This window comes from Calypte anna, chromosome 7 (assembly GCF_003957555.1).
Source record: "Calypte anna isolate BGI_N300 chromosome 7, bCalAnn1_v1.p, whole genome shotgun sequence".
NCBI lineage: Eukaryota > Metazoa > Chordata > Aves > Apodiformes > Trochilidae > Calypte > Calypte anna.
In genome coordinates this window covers 38,871,521-38,884,673 of record NC_044253.1, presented here as the reverse complement: position 1 = coordinate 38,884,673, position 13,153 = coordinate 38,871,521, and positions in this window count along the sequence as shown.

The window sequence follows — 13,153 nt, the reverse complement described above, 5'->3', positions numbered from 1 at the left end:
CCACTCTGGTGTCACCTCAGCACTTGGGAAGAGCATCCTGAAACTAAAGAACAACAGCAACAAACAAAAAAATTGGGGGAAAAACTACTTCGGAGAGATCAGTGCACTAAATATTAAATGGAATCATCCTCTTGGCTCAGACTCACTGCTTAGGTCTAATAAAAATCATTTCATTTCATTGTGTGTCCTACTTAGAGGTACTTCAATGGCACTGTGGGTTGGGACACTGTTTTACTTCTGTGACTTCCAGGCCATTCTTTGCCCAATCCTACTGAAAACACAGAGGGAGAAAAAAAAAAAAAAAAGTGAGGAAATACACTAAAAAGCAGTAGAAACCATTCTAAAACTGGGCATATCTAGTGATGGGTTTGATAGAATGAGGCTTCTAGGAGACCACTCTGGAAGGACCTGAAAGCATCAGGGGACTTGTGACCCTCCCCGTGTCATTCCACCCATCAGTGGCTCCAGATTGCCACAGCAGCTCCAGCAAGAATGAAACCAGCAGGAGCTGGAGCTGGGCTCTGCAGCCAGCTGCACAGATCCCATCAGCAGCCCCAAGGGGTTTTTCAGTTGGTAACTTTAATCGTTTAATCTGGCTCTCCCCTTGCAGGCGTGGGTGAGGAGCAGGAGGAGGTGGGTTAAGCTCCTGCTGGCTCCTCCTCCCTTGCTGCCAGCAGGGCAGGGGACCCACTTTTAGGTCACCAGGTGAAAACCAAGACCATGAGGTGGCAATGGGATGAGGGATGATCAGAGTAAAAGGGCTTTCAGCAACGGAGGAGGCAAGGCATCTCAGATTTCCCCAAGACAGGGCAAGTCGGGGCCAGCAGGAGAAGCTTCCATTAGGTGAAGGTGGAGACTTGAGCACCAGACAATAATTCAAAACATGGTTACTTGGCACTAAAAATACATTACTGCAAACTGTGGTGTGTGTGCTTGCAGCTGAGACCAGGATGGTCCAGCCTATGCAGGTAGCTGGCAGTGGCCTCCAAACCCTAACCCTAAGCCCCCCTACCCTGCAAAGCAACATCCCAAACTCTTCATTGAGATGGGGTCTCCATCATCACTCTGCAGCTTCAGACAAGCCTCTTGCTCCTGACACTTAAAAGCCTCAGGGCAAAATCTTGACCTTACAGAAATCAAGGAGTTAACAACCCCTTAAGCAGACATCTGAAGCCATGCTGAAGCCCCTAAAAAAATAAATAAAAATAAATTTAAAAAAAAATATCTGGCTTTCAAATACGCTGTGCACTTGCCTCTCCTGAGCTCCCAGTGACTTTTTATGGACCCAAGTGCATTAATTAATGAAATGCTCAATGCCTCCATTTATCCATGTCTTCATGATGGACTTCTTCCCATCCCAGCATTTTGGGAAACCAATTTCTTGCAAAGAAGCCTGCAGCCTACAGGTGAAAGCCTGCAGGAGAGAGGAGGGATGATTATCCTCCAGGCCCTTTTTTCCAAGTAAGGAGAAGGCTTCTGTGCCTTCCAGCTCCTCTCTTGGCAATGATCAGTGTGTAGGCAGTGGTCATAATCAGGAAGTGCCTCCTCCAGTTTACAGCTGGTGGTGCCACCTGTGCCTCTCCAATTCCAGCCAAAACAACCACCTCCTCAAACCCACTTGTAAGGAAGGGCAGAGGATCCAGCAATGACTACTCAGAGGGAAAAGCAAGACTCAGGTTTAAGTGCTGACATTTTCCCTAGACATACACCACTGTTTATCAGTAGTGTCATTTCTTTCTTCTTCTTAAGGCAATCACAGTGTCCGTGCAGAGAAGACCTTGCCATACCACAACTGGGACTGACCTGGAAGTGATAGGGCAGATGTGGGACAACAAGAAAAGGTTAAGATGTTCACATTTGCTGGACCAACAGGGGACCAGCACTATGTACTTGTGTAGCAGCTGGAGTGGAAGAAAGTGGAGATGTTACTCATCACTTCGAGTCTGTCAAGGATTTTCTTTCTGGAAGGAAAACAGTGAGTTGGGAACTGCTGGCAAGGCAGGGAATGGTTCAGTATAACTGAGAGATAGCTGTACAGCTGGGTGTACAAGTAGACATGTACCTCATTTCTATTAACCTTTGGTCCTCTGCATTGGTTTTAATTGCCAGGTCCTCCCTGGTCATTCACCCCATCGTGGTTGAAGCCACCTCTCTACTCATGAAGCATCTCAAGAACCAGTTTTGGATTAGCAGTCATTGCTTTCATAGAATCATAGAACTGGCGGGGTTGGAAGGGACCTCAGAGCTCATCAAGTCCAACCCTTGATCCACTCCTCCCGTGGTTCCCAGCCCATGGCACTCAGTGCCACATCCAGGCTCTTTGGAAAGATCTCCAGACACAGAGAATCCACTACTTCCCTGGGCAGCCCATTCCAATGCCTGATCACCCTCTCCAGAAAGAAATTCTTTCTCATCTCCAACCTAAACCTCCCCTGGCACAACTTGAGACCCTGCCCTCTTGTCTTGCTGAGAGTTGCCTGGGAAAAGAGCCCAACCCCCCCCTGGCTCCAACCTCCTTTCAGGGAGTTGTAGAGAGTGATGAGGTCTCCCCTGAGCCTCCTCTTCTCCAGCCTCAACACCCCCAGCTCCCTCAGCCCTTCCTCACAGGAATTCTGCTGGATCCCTTCACAGCCTCCTTGCTCTTCTCTGGACCTGCTCCAGCACCTCAATCTCCTTCCTGAGGGGCTGAGGGGCCCAGAACTGGACACAGGACTCAAGCTGTGGCCTCACCAGGGCTGAGCACAGGGGCAGAATCCCTTCCCTGGACCTGCTGGCCACGCTGTTCCTGAGCCAGCCCAGGATGCCATTGGCCTTCTTGGCCACCTGGGCACACTGCTGGCTCCTCTTCAGCTTTAATCTACTCCAGACCTTCAATGGAGCTCTTTTACTTTGGGAACTAGAAACTTGAAGTGATTTTTAAATTACAGAAATTGTTAAGCACTACATCTCCAGTCAGCCAAAGCCAATACCAGAAAGGGAAGTCTTGCTGTTCCCATTGATGCAACCAACAGCAGGGCTTCCTTGATTTCCAGAGATGAGGAGGTCTGGACAAAAAGAATAGAGGCCACCACTTTATAAGCTGGCATTCATTCTGAATGCCTTAATTTTTCCAGATATAAGTCCTATATATTGTGTTCCTGCTCTGGTCCTTACTCACAAAACTTCTGTTGGCTTCTCTGGAGCATGCAGAGCCAAGAGGAACTGATTTTCAGATTTACTAAATGTCTGCATTTCCAGTCAATCTGGAGATGTGGGTGCTAAAACCTCAAGAGAGTCACTTACTCTCACTGCAAATATCATTTCAGCCTTTCTAATGCCACTGGAAAAGCAATAACCTTTGACAACAACTTAAGGGCCCACTAAAAGCTATCTACAAAAAACCACAAGAGGGTCAGAATGCAAGCCAACCTTTTCTGACATCAGATAAAACACTTCCTTTCATTAGGATTTTCTCCTTCTCATTAGATATTTCTTTTCACCCATTTTCCATAGCCTCAGAAAGTTCTTTTTTGAATGCCCTGTTTTGCTGCAGCTTTCCTGAGGAGACCCAACCATCTACTACTCATCTTTGAGAGAGTATCTTGCTGTTGCTTGGTCCTATAATTACTTGTAGAGGAACCTAGAGCAGGCAGGTTTAGGTCTAAATCTTCTGTTTAGGTCCTTTTTTTTTTTTTCCATGGATGATTAAAGCAGAAACATTTCAGCCACACAGCTCCCTGAAGCTTTTGATCTGCAGCTTTCCCAGGCCAGTGCCATGGTGACAAGCCAGCTTGGGGACAACCCAGTGTGCAATAACCAGTGCATTTCAGAGAGTCCTCTTCACCTGGTAGAACATCTGGCCAAAGGTATAAGGCAGTCACAATCCTTACAAGCCATGCTCCTCAGGAAAGGAGGATTTTAATTTTTTTTCTGCTAAACTCTATAGCTGCTCATCAAACAGATCTCCAGCACCTCTGCCAGCTGAATCCACTCTGCATACTCCTATCCCCCAAATCTCCCCTTGGCTTGTCAATGGGATCCAACACAATGGGGTCTGGACCCATGCTTGGGATGTCCCAGAGCTACAGGCACACAAACAGAGCACAACTTTTCTTTCTGTGATGTACCACTATGTGCTGCCCTCTGTGCAGGTTTGCCATCAGTGAGAAAGGTTGTGTACAGGTAGTGAACACAACTGGAAGAGGCAGGACCTCTTCCAAGGAGATTGTCAAGCAAGAAGGCAGGAAAGACATCATCACTTTGGAGTGATCCGTGGATAGCAGTGAGGCTGACTCCAATAATTGCTGTAGAGGCCTTTTTGTTTTCAAAATTAGCTGCCAGCTTTTCAAAGACTGAAGATATGATCTTCTTAAGGTGCTGATCCATCTTAAGGTGGCAAGTACTAGCAGGGCTGAGAGCTTCACCACTTACCTAACATTTCCTGTAATGAAACTCTGTTTTGTGATGCTTTGATCTGGCTAAACTTCAATCACCTGGGCTAAAATTTTCTGTGCTAGGTGTTTACCTTGAGTTGATTTTGTTAAAAATCAATGTCTTCATATCTGCTTCCAGCATCCTCACTACAGACATTACAGTCACTCATTAGACCCACTGCCTGCAAGAGCAGGATGAAGTAGGTCTGGTGTTACCCCACAAAAAATGGGGAGCTAGAGATGTGACGTGATTGGACACTTTTGACAAGAGGTGACTTTTTGGTGGGAATGAGCAATTTTAATCTTATCATCCTTTTCTATATTGAGACTTGGTTTTAGCATTGCCAAGACCTGGCTCAGGAAGTTAACCTACCCCAAAGATATTTTACAATAAATCACAGAATCATGGAACTGGCTGGGTTGGAAGGGACCTCAGAGCTCATCCAGTCCAGCCTTGATCCACTCCCGCTGCAGTTCCCAGCCCATGGCACTCAGTGCCACATCCAGGCTCTTTGGAAAGATCTCCAGACACGGAGAATCCACTACTTCCCTGGGCAGCCCATTCCAATGCCTGATCACCCTCTCCAGAAAGAAATTCTTTCTCATCTCCAACCTAAACCTCCCCTGGCACAACTTGAGACCCTGCCCTCTTGTCTTGCTGAGAGTTGCCTGGGAAAAGAGCCCAACCCCCCCCTGGCTCCAACCTCCTTTCAGGGAGTTGGAGAGAGTGATGAGGTCTCCCCTGAGCCTCCTCTTCTCCAGCCTCAACACCCCCAGCTCCCTCAGCCCTTCCTCACAGCAATTCTGCTGGATCCCTTCACAGCCTCCTTGCTCTTCTCTGGACCTGCTCCAGCACCTCAATCTCCTTCCTGAGCTGAGGGGCCCAGAACTGGACACAGTAAAATTAGTATCTCAGTTTACCTGAAGGCAGGGCCCATGGAATGATGCTTCAGGGCTGTTCTTGACCTTTCCCATGTACTGCTCCAGGGAATATCAGGCAACAGATCCTACACAGTGGTGGGGAAAGAGGAAGAAGCTGAATGCCCAAAGGTTGATGCTGACCATCTCCCCTTAAGCTGCACAGAAAGGTGGCTCAGGATCAGGATCAACCACCACAAGATGCCAGGAGAGGACATGCTTGGTGAGCACTGCTGTCTGCATAACAGAGGACCAGGGTTCTGGTGGCATTGCTGGTGGCAATGATCTAGCTCTGAGGGATGTCATCAAAAGAATGGTGTGAAGTTCTAACTTATGGTGATTTGAGTTTCTTTCTTCTTTTTTTTTTTTTCTCCAGCAGGAACTGCTTAGAGAGAAGATGAAGTGACTGTGGGGAAGAAAAAAAATGTGTGGAAATGGAAAACTGGAGAAAGTAGCAGGGGGAAGTCATCAGAAATCTATTTAATAGGAAGAACGTTTCAGGTTTGTTGAGAAGCAGAACTGTTCCTCTCTGTGCCACAAGCCAAGACCCTGAACTACATTATTTTTCCTCAGCCAAAAACCAGTTCAGTCCAGATTTCAACAAAAATAAGTGTTTCCCTCTTCATTTTTCCACAAAATACTGGCAAAATTGGCACAGGTTTTTCCTATTGTTTGAATTTACTTTTATTCATGCCAAAAGCCATTTCTGACTTCCAACATGTGCTCCAAAAATGGTGACTGAAATAGAAATTGAGACTTTCCCTTGGATTATGGTTTATGGTCAGGTAAGACCCTTTCCTGGCTAGTCCTTGCCTTCAGTTTCTCCTCAGTCTTTAAAAATTCCTGGCCAACATGAGCACAGCATCTGGGAAATCTCAGCATAGCATTTCAGGGAAAAAAAACCCTAAAAGAGGAGGGTTCCAACAATGACAGTGGCATAAGATGGCAAAAAGAATGTCTGAAAGGCCAGCCCAGCCCTTACCCATCCCAGCAGCAGTTCCAGGCAGGTTTTATTCTAGCAATAAAAATATCTAGAGGATACAGGTATCCTAACCCTACAGAAGCAGCGGCACAGGTAGAGATAAGGACCTGCTGTCACCTCTTACCTGCCTTCCCAGGGTGATCTGGGTGCAGAGCAGGTTCTGTGGGATCACAAATGGGCAATTTTAGTTCACCGAAGACTTGGGAGCAGATGAAAGCTCAGGTCCACCATCCCCCAACACACCAGCCAGAGAAGTTGAGCTGGTACAGGGTGGGGAAATTAACTGTGCTAGATAAAGGAGTGGTATTAAAATCTCTCTTTGCCTGGAGCAGTGAAGAAACCAAGAGAAGGAATAGCGACTCTCCGAGGGATCCAGCTGCATGCCACTCCTTTTTGAGGGTGAGCTGCAATGCCTCACTCTTACCTGCCAAATTCATGCCCAGGGAATTATAAACCAGAAGAAAAACCAGGGGGTTTTATTTATTTATTATTACCAACCCATCATGCAGCATTCCTTATCTGTGATTTAATAGCTCTTTCTACCATTCGTAACTTCTGTGATTTCAAGCAGAGGGAGAAACGCGATGGGATTTTGCATGACTCACAAGTCTTGTGAAACACGTAAAAATGGTTCATCCTGCAGCCTTTTTCACCAGACTGGAAACCTGAATTCTGTAAAACAGCCTGGCCACTGTGCTTCCACAAAGTTGCCTTTGTGCTCTTTTAATGGTCATCTTTTTTTTTTTTTTTCTGAACTAACAAAGTGCTCTGGAAAGCTTGGCAGATATCTAGCTGATGAAGCCAGCCAAGGTGTGTTTCTACATTCTTGGGTGCATTCTTACATACCTGCACAGTGCTTCAGGCTTGTTCTTTTTTTTCATCCAGGCCAAATTTTCAATTGGGAGAGTAGATCTGCAGATCTGGGATTCCTAAACCAGTAAGAAATATTTCCCAAAGCTTGCCTGTGCAGTTACTTTGTTCCCCAAGCCCTGCTCTCAGTTTCTGGAGCCAGACTCTCAGACGGTGTGAATCCACATGGGGCCATCAGAGAGCTGATTGCCAGAGATCCCTCACCCTTATTTTTAGTAAGCATTTGCCATATGGATTTCCCTTTCTACTTAGCTTCAATCCTTGTATCCTTTTCTCCCACTCCCTTACCTCATTATCACTTGGGACATCAAGGCAGGTAATATCTGATAACTGGTAAGAGGCAGACCAAGCAGAGCTGCAAGCTCCTCGTGCCCTTCTCTTTGCATTTTTGAGGCAGATATTCAGTTGTTTGCAAGAGCAATGCCCTGTGCATCCCAGGCACCCAGCCCATCTCCCTGAAAAACCACAGCCCACTTTGCCCTCTTTAAAACTGTGCGTCATTTTTTTTCTTTCTTTCTTTCTTTCTTTCTTTTTGATCTTTCCATTATCTCTTTGGTCACAGGAACACGAGTTTGGGGCTTTCCAGCTTTCAAATGCCTGCATTGTTCGCTGCACTGCCAACCTCAGCCAAGGGCTCAGCTGCTTCCCCTAGGACAGAGGGGCTTTGTGAGGAGGGGATGGAGTAAAGAGAAAGCAGAGACATAGCCCTGGAAATTGTCCTTCACTGAGCCTTTTTCTAAAAAAAAAAACCAAACCTGGAACCAACACAGACAGCAATAGGCTACAGGCAATGGGGGCATCCAGAAATCCTGACCTTTCCCTTGGCAAGGAGAATTGTGTTTCCTGGTGTTCCCTGTAACTCCTCTATGAGGCTTGCTAATAACAACAATTAGTAGTAGCAGCAGTAATAATAGTAATAATAGGTTACAAAACAAATTTTGGGTTCTGACTGTCATTCATCAGGGAATGAAACATCAGAAATGTCTCTTTTAGAAGTGCTGGGAAAACTCTTGTCATGGTTAAGAATGAAAGCATTAGGCAGATGTGACATTTAATATCTTAACTGCCATCAGGCAGAAAATGGCACTTAAATTGCATTGTATTGTTACTCCAGCTAATAATAATAATAAAAAAAAAAAATTAGAAACAGAGAGAGCACTGGCAGCTTTACCCTTGTGTGAAGTGCAGCACTGTTGGTGGTTCCCATCCTTCCCATCCTGCAGCATCCCATGCTGGGAACGTGAGCAGGCTTCACGTGGGGATCCTGTACCACTGCATCAAACACCCTGCAAGTTTCTAGGCCAGACTCTGTGGGCAGACAAACCAACAAAAACTAAGAAACTTTCCAAACCAAATGAAAAGTCATCTCTTCACACACCACCTCCACCCCCACCCCCACCACCCCTCAAGACTCTTGTCTCTGATATGTCTGCTCCAACCTTTCAGGATGCAGCACAAAAGGAGCAAAGCTGCAGAGGGATGGACTTGGTTGGATGGAGCAGGAAGGAAAGGAATGGGGAAAAAAAAAAGTTTTGCTTTTCAGCAGACAGTGATCAGCATCTCTCTGTAATAAGGCAAAGGGATTTGACAGAATTCCTTGTGTTTTTAAGCTCTGCATGCCTTTCTTCAAAAAACAAGCTCCCTTTCTCCCTCCAACACAGTGCATCGTGCCTCAGATAAAATCCTTTTGAATAACAGCAGGCACACACAATATAATCTGACACTACTCCAGGGCTACAGGGAACATCTTGAACATAATTGCACCACATGGAAGTTGACTTGCTACGAGAAAAACACACAAAAAACCTTTCACAACAAATCTGTAAACACATTTATGCTCCCAATAGCCATGATAAATCTAATTAAACAGCCAGGATTTGTGCTACAGTCACTAAAGGAGTTAAAGCAGCTCCTGTGGCAGGGGATATACCAGATTTAAGCAAGAGATGACAGTTCTGAGCTGCCAGAGGTTCACAAGGGTGGAGTCAAACCTCACTTGAGAGGACTGGAAGCCAAAGCAAGACTCCTTAGGCTCAGCTCACCCTCCCTCTGCCTGGCCTTGCCATCACCTTCCCTCTGCCCCAGCTGCCTCCTTCAGGACACTCCAAGGATTCTTCCAGCAGTGGTGGTGAAAGGACTGAGGGCAGCAGGATGAGGTGTGCCCAGCTTTGTTACAAGCATCATCTCACTGCAGGTATGAGCCTGACACTGGCAGCAACAAAAAGGACCCAAAGTCAAATGTGGTCCTGGAGAGGCACCTGCCGTGCCCCACACCCCACCACTGAGCCCAGATTTTGAGGTGTGACACTACAGAGAACTGGCTGTAGAAGCACAAGTCGTGAATGTGAAATAACAAGTTTGCCAGGGTGTTGTTTCTCTTCCCCCATGGCTGTTAAAAAACGTGGTGAGTGATAATAACCACACTTTTAAAACTGATTAAGCAGAAGGCCTGGCTCTAGTCTGATGCTCTGCTCCAAATACACCAAAAGCACAGAGATGCCACAGAAAAGGAATTATTTCACCCTAGAAGGAGAGATTTTCTTTCCTGCAGATGCCAGTAGAGAACAAAGGAGGAATGCTGCCTTTGCACTGGGAAGAGCCTGGGGTGTTACAGCATCAGGGAGCAAGAGACTGCCCAGAGAACATCAAGTGAGGTTTGCACTGACCACCCATGACAATAAATACTACTGACATAAATAAATAATACTGACAATAAATACTACTCAATCAATAACAGCACAGTATCTATACCACTATTGCTCCACATCAAAAAATATTTAAGTGTCATCAGTATCACAGAATCCTTTAGGTGGGAAAAGGTCTTTAAGACCATAGAGTCCAACCATTAAGCCAGCACTGCCCTGTCCACCACTAAACCTACATGGCACCTACATGGCTTTTAAATCCCTCCAGGGATGCTGGCAAGGGCTAGAGAGACATGGATGCAAACAAATTAAGAGATGGACAAGCTTCAGCTGTATGATTTTAGCCTGCTGGGTTTCCTGGGCCATCCAGGCTGCTGAAGCCACACCTGTCTGGCTCACACATCATTTTGAATGCTGCTGGCCACCTTGAGCAACAGTGATGAGGCTCCAGTGCTTTATGTGTGTTTCCAGGCGTGTCTAGGTTGTTTCTGACCTCCTTAGACTGCAGTCTGTTTGGCTGACAGAGCTGGCAGGGCATCCTGGTGTGTTTGGTACTGGAAACTCCTTTGAAGCAGGGAAGGGTGTTTGCCAGCATACCAGTTCTGTGGTGCATCAGAGGTGGGAAGGGCCAAAGGTCCAAATCTGCTGGCAAATGGCACCTGCCCAGGGATGCTTTCCTTTGGAAATAGAGTTCTGGGAATTCAGACTTGAGGTTCAATGCCACAGAAGAAAAGCTGCTGCTTCCAGACTATGCTGCTTTTGAGATTAAAAGCTTTAAAAGTTGTTTGGTTTGGTTGTTTGTTTTTTGTTTTTTGTTTTTTTTTTTTAATGGGGGGGATGGGAGTCAAAGAGAACATCCAAGACAGAAGCTCACTGACACACTTAAACATTTGGCATAAAAATGGACAGACATAAAATATCCCTTTGCTTTAATATCTGTGTAACACAATGGGAAAGGCTAGAAGAGCACTGTGCAGTTAAAAAAAAACCTGGCATAGCATGGAAACAAGGAGTTTTGGCTTTCAACCTGGAGTCACTCTTCTGCTTCCATCTCTGGTGCATTTTCTGCAGGAAAGCCACAGATAGTTCAGCAGGGCTAATCCTGAGGTGGGACTGTCCAGACCCACATGTGACAGAGCAGCAGGGTACTGATGTCCCAGCCTTTAGCAGATTTGTAATCAGACTGCATGTGGCTCCACACAATGAGAAAATGGCAATGCCATGCAAAGTTGGCCATAGGAGCCACAGGGACATGCTGAGCATCTACCCTGACTTTCAGGAGGAGGTCTCAGTCCAGGGGTGGCTGTGACAAATGACACAGCAGTGTGGGACAGGCTGTTTACCCATGCAGCACTCATCTTTCCCCAGTCTCAGTTAGCCAAGAAGAAATTATGCTTTTGCTCATGTTGGACAGGGCCCTCTGGCTGGGTCCTGCATGTTTTGGAGACATGCTCTGCACTCAGGAGCAGCAGGGATTTTTGCACAGCATCAGAAAGACCCCCTGACTGCAGCAGAAGGAGGCACTGATGTGAAATGCTGTAAAGCCCTAGGACAAGTCTCATCAGAAGGGCATTTGGCAAGTGCCTTTGTTGCATTTGGCACCGGATCAGAACACTAAACCCTGCGAGTACTTTGAAGAGAAGTCCTCTCTCCTCGCCTCACCACCCCATTTCTTGAAGTTATTCTTTCTTATTTTAGAATGGATGCCAGAGCTGGAAACAGTCACTTTGCAAAGAAGATGGAGTGGAGAAAAATATTTATGCTTGTTTTGTTCTTTGAATCTCTCAAAGCTTCTCTGGCCACTGTCAGAGACAGGAGCCCAGGCTCCTTCAACCTTTCACCCGAGGCACTCCAGTGAATCTTTACCTTCACTTTCCAGATGGTGTGAGAGGGGAAATCAAGACTTTGTACACCCCCTGCACTCACCATCACAGAGATCCTATTGCTGTCAGCTGACAGGAATGCTGGGAAAGGCTGAAATGACTCCAGCAGGGAATACTTGCAAAGACCTATTTGGGGCACATCCTGTATTTTGCAAGTGCCTGCAGGAGTGGCTGTGACTAGCAGGGCAAAATGACTGTACAGCCTGGCTCCTCCTTACACACACACACACACACACACACACACACACACACACACCAAGCACCTCTTGCTTATCAGCATTTTACAAAAGGCAGCCCTTTGAGCAGGTGACCTTGTTTTAGGGAAAGGCACTGGAAAGCTGCCTGTGGGCAATGGACAAAGTAAACCCATTAATCAAGCATAGCCACGGGTGTATCTCTCCTTAATCACTCACTTTCTCCATCTCTCCCATGTTTGCTTGTAGACAGGGAAGTGTAGCAGTCAAAAAATCCTGAGCTGATGAGGGGGAAAACAAAACAAAACACAAGGCAGCCCGTTTGGAGATTCATACCAACTTCCTAATGCAGGAGGGCCACCTCTGAAAGCAGGAGAAGCAGAAATTCCCACGTGCCAGGCGTGCTGGGAAGGGAGGGGATGTGTGCCAACCTGGCAGGCTTTGCTGGCAACAGGAATTCCACACCAGTGGATTTCACCTGGGTGTGGGGTGAAGGGGTACAGTGGCAAGCAGTGAAAGGAAACAGGCAGCAAGAGAGTAAGGAGATGTTTTGGGTAGTTTGGAAGTGCTGGGTATGGGTGAGCTAAGAGCCACCAGCGCCAGCTGAGCCAGAGCACACAGATAAAAGAAACCAGGATGGGGCAAGGTACCCAAAAAAACTTTTGACGGTTTGAAGAGCAGCTGTACCTGAGAGGGACCTGACTGCCCCTCTTTAAAATTTCTGGGGAGCAGTGTCACACGTGAAGCCCCACAAGAAGGCTTCCAGCAAGCAAGTGGCTGTTAACAAAGGATGCTCAGAGCACCAACATCAAGGACTGGATGTGGAGCCCCTTTAGCTCTGCCACTGGCTTGTGGAGAGGCCAAGTTCAGAAGAGGAGGCTACAAAACATGCACCTGGCTGAGCAAAAGTCCTCAATTTTCCCTGGCACACCCTACTGGCACACCAGCAATGGGCTTCAGGCAGAACTGTGACAGCAAAGTAATTGGAAAACGTGGCCACAATCTTGATACAAACCAGCATCCCTCCACCTAAAAGAGAGGAACAGCCTCCTCTGACAAGACAGAGATTAATAATGAAGGTGGTTGAAGACATCAGGGTGAAAATTTCATTTCAAGAACCACTGGAAAGAGAATAATTCTTTTCACACTTGTTTAACACTGTTAGCAGTTCATTTTTCCTGGAGTGCTTCATCAAATCCCAGAACAATTCAACTGGAGGCAATCCATAAAGTGTAGTAACAAGCAACAA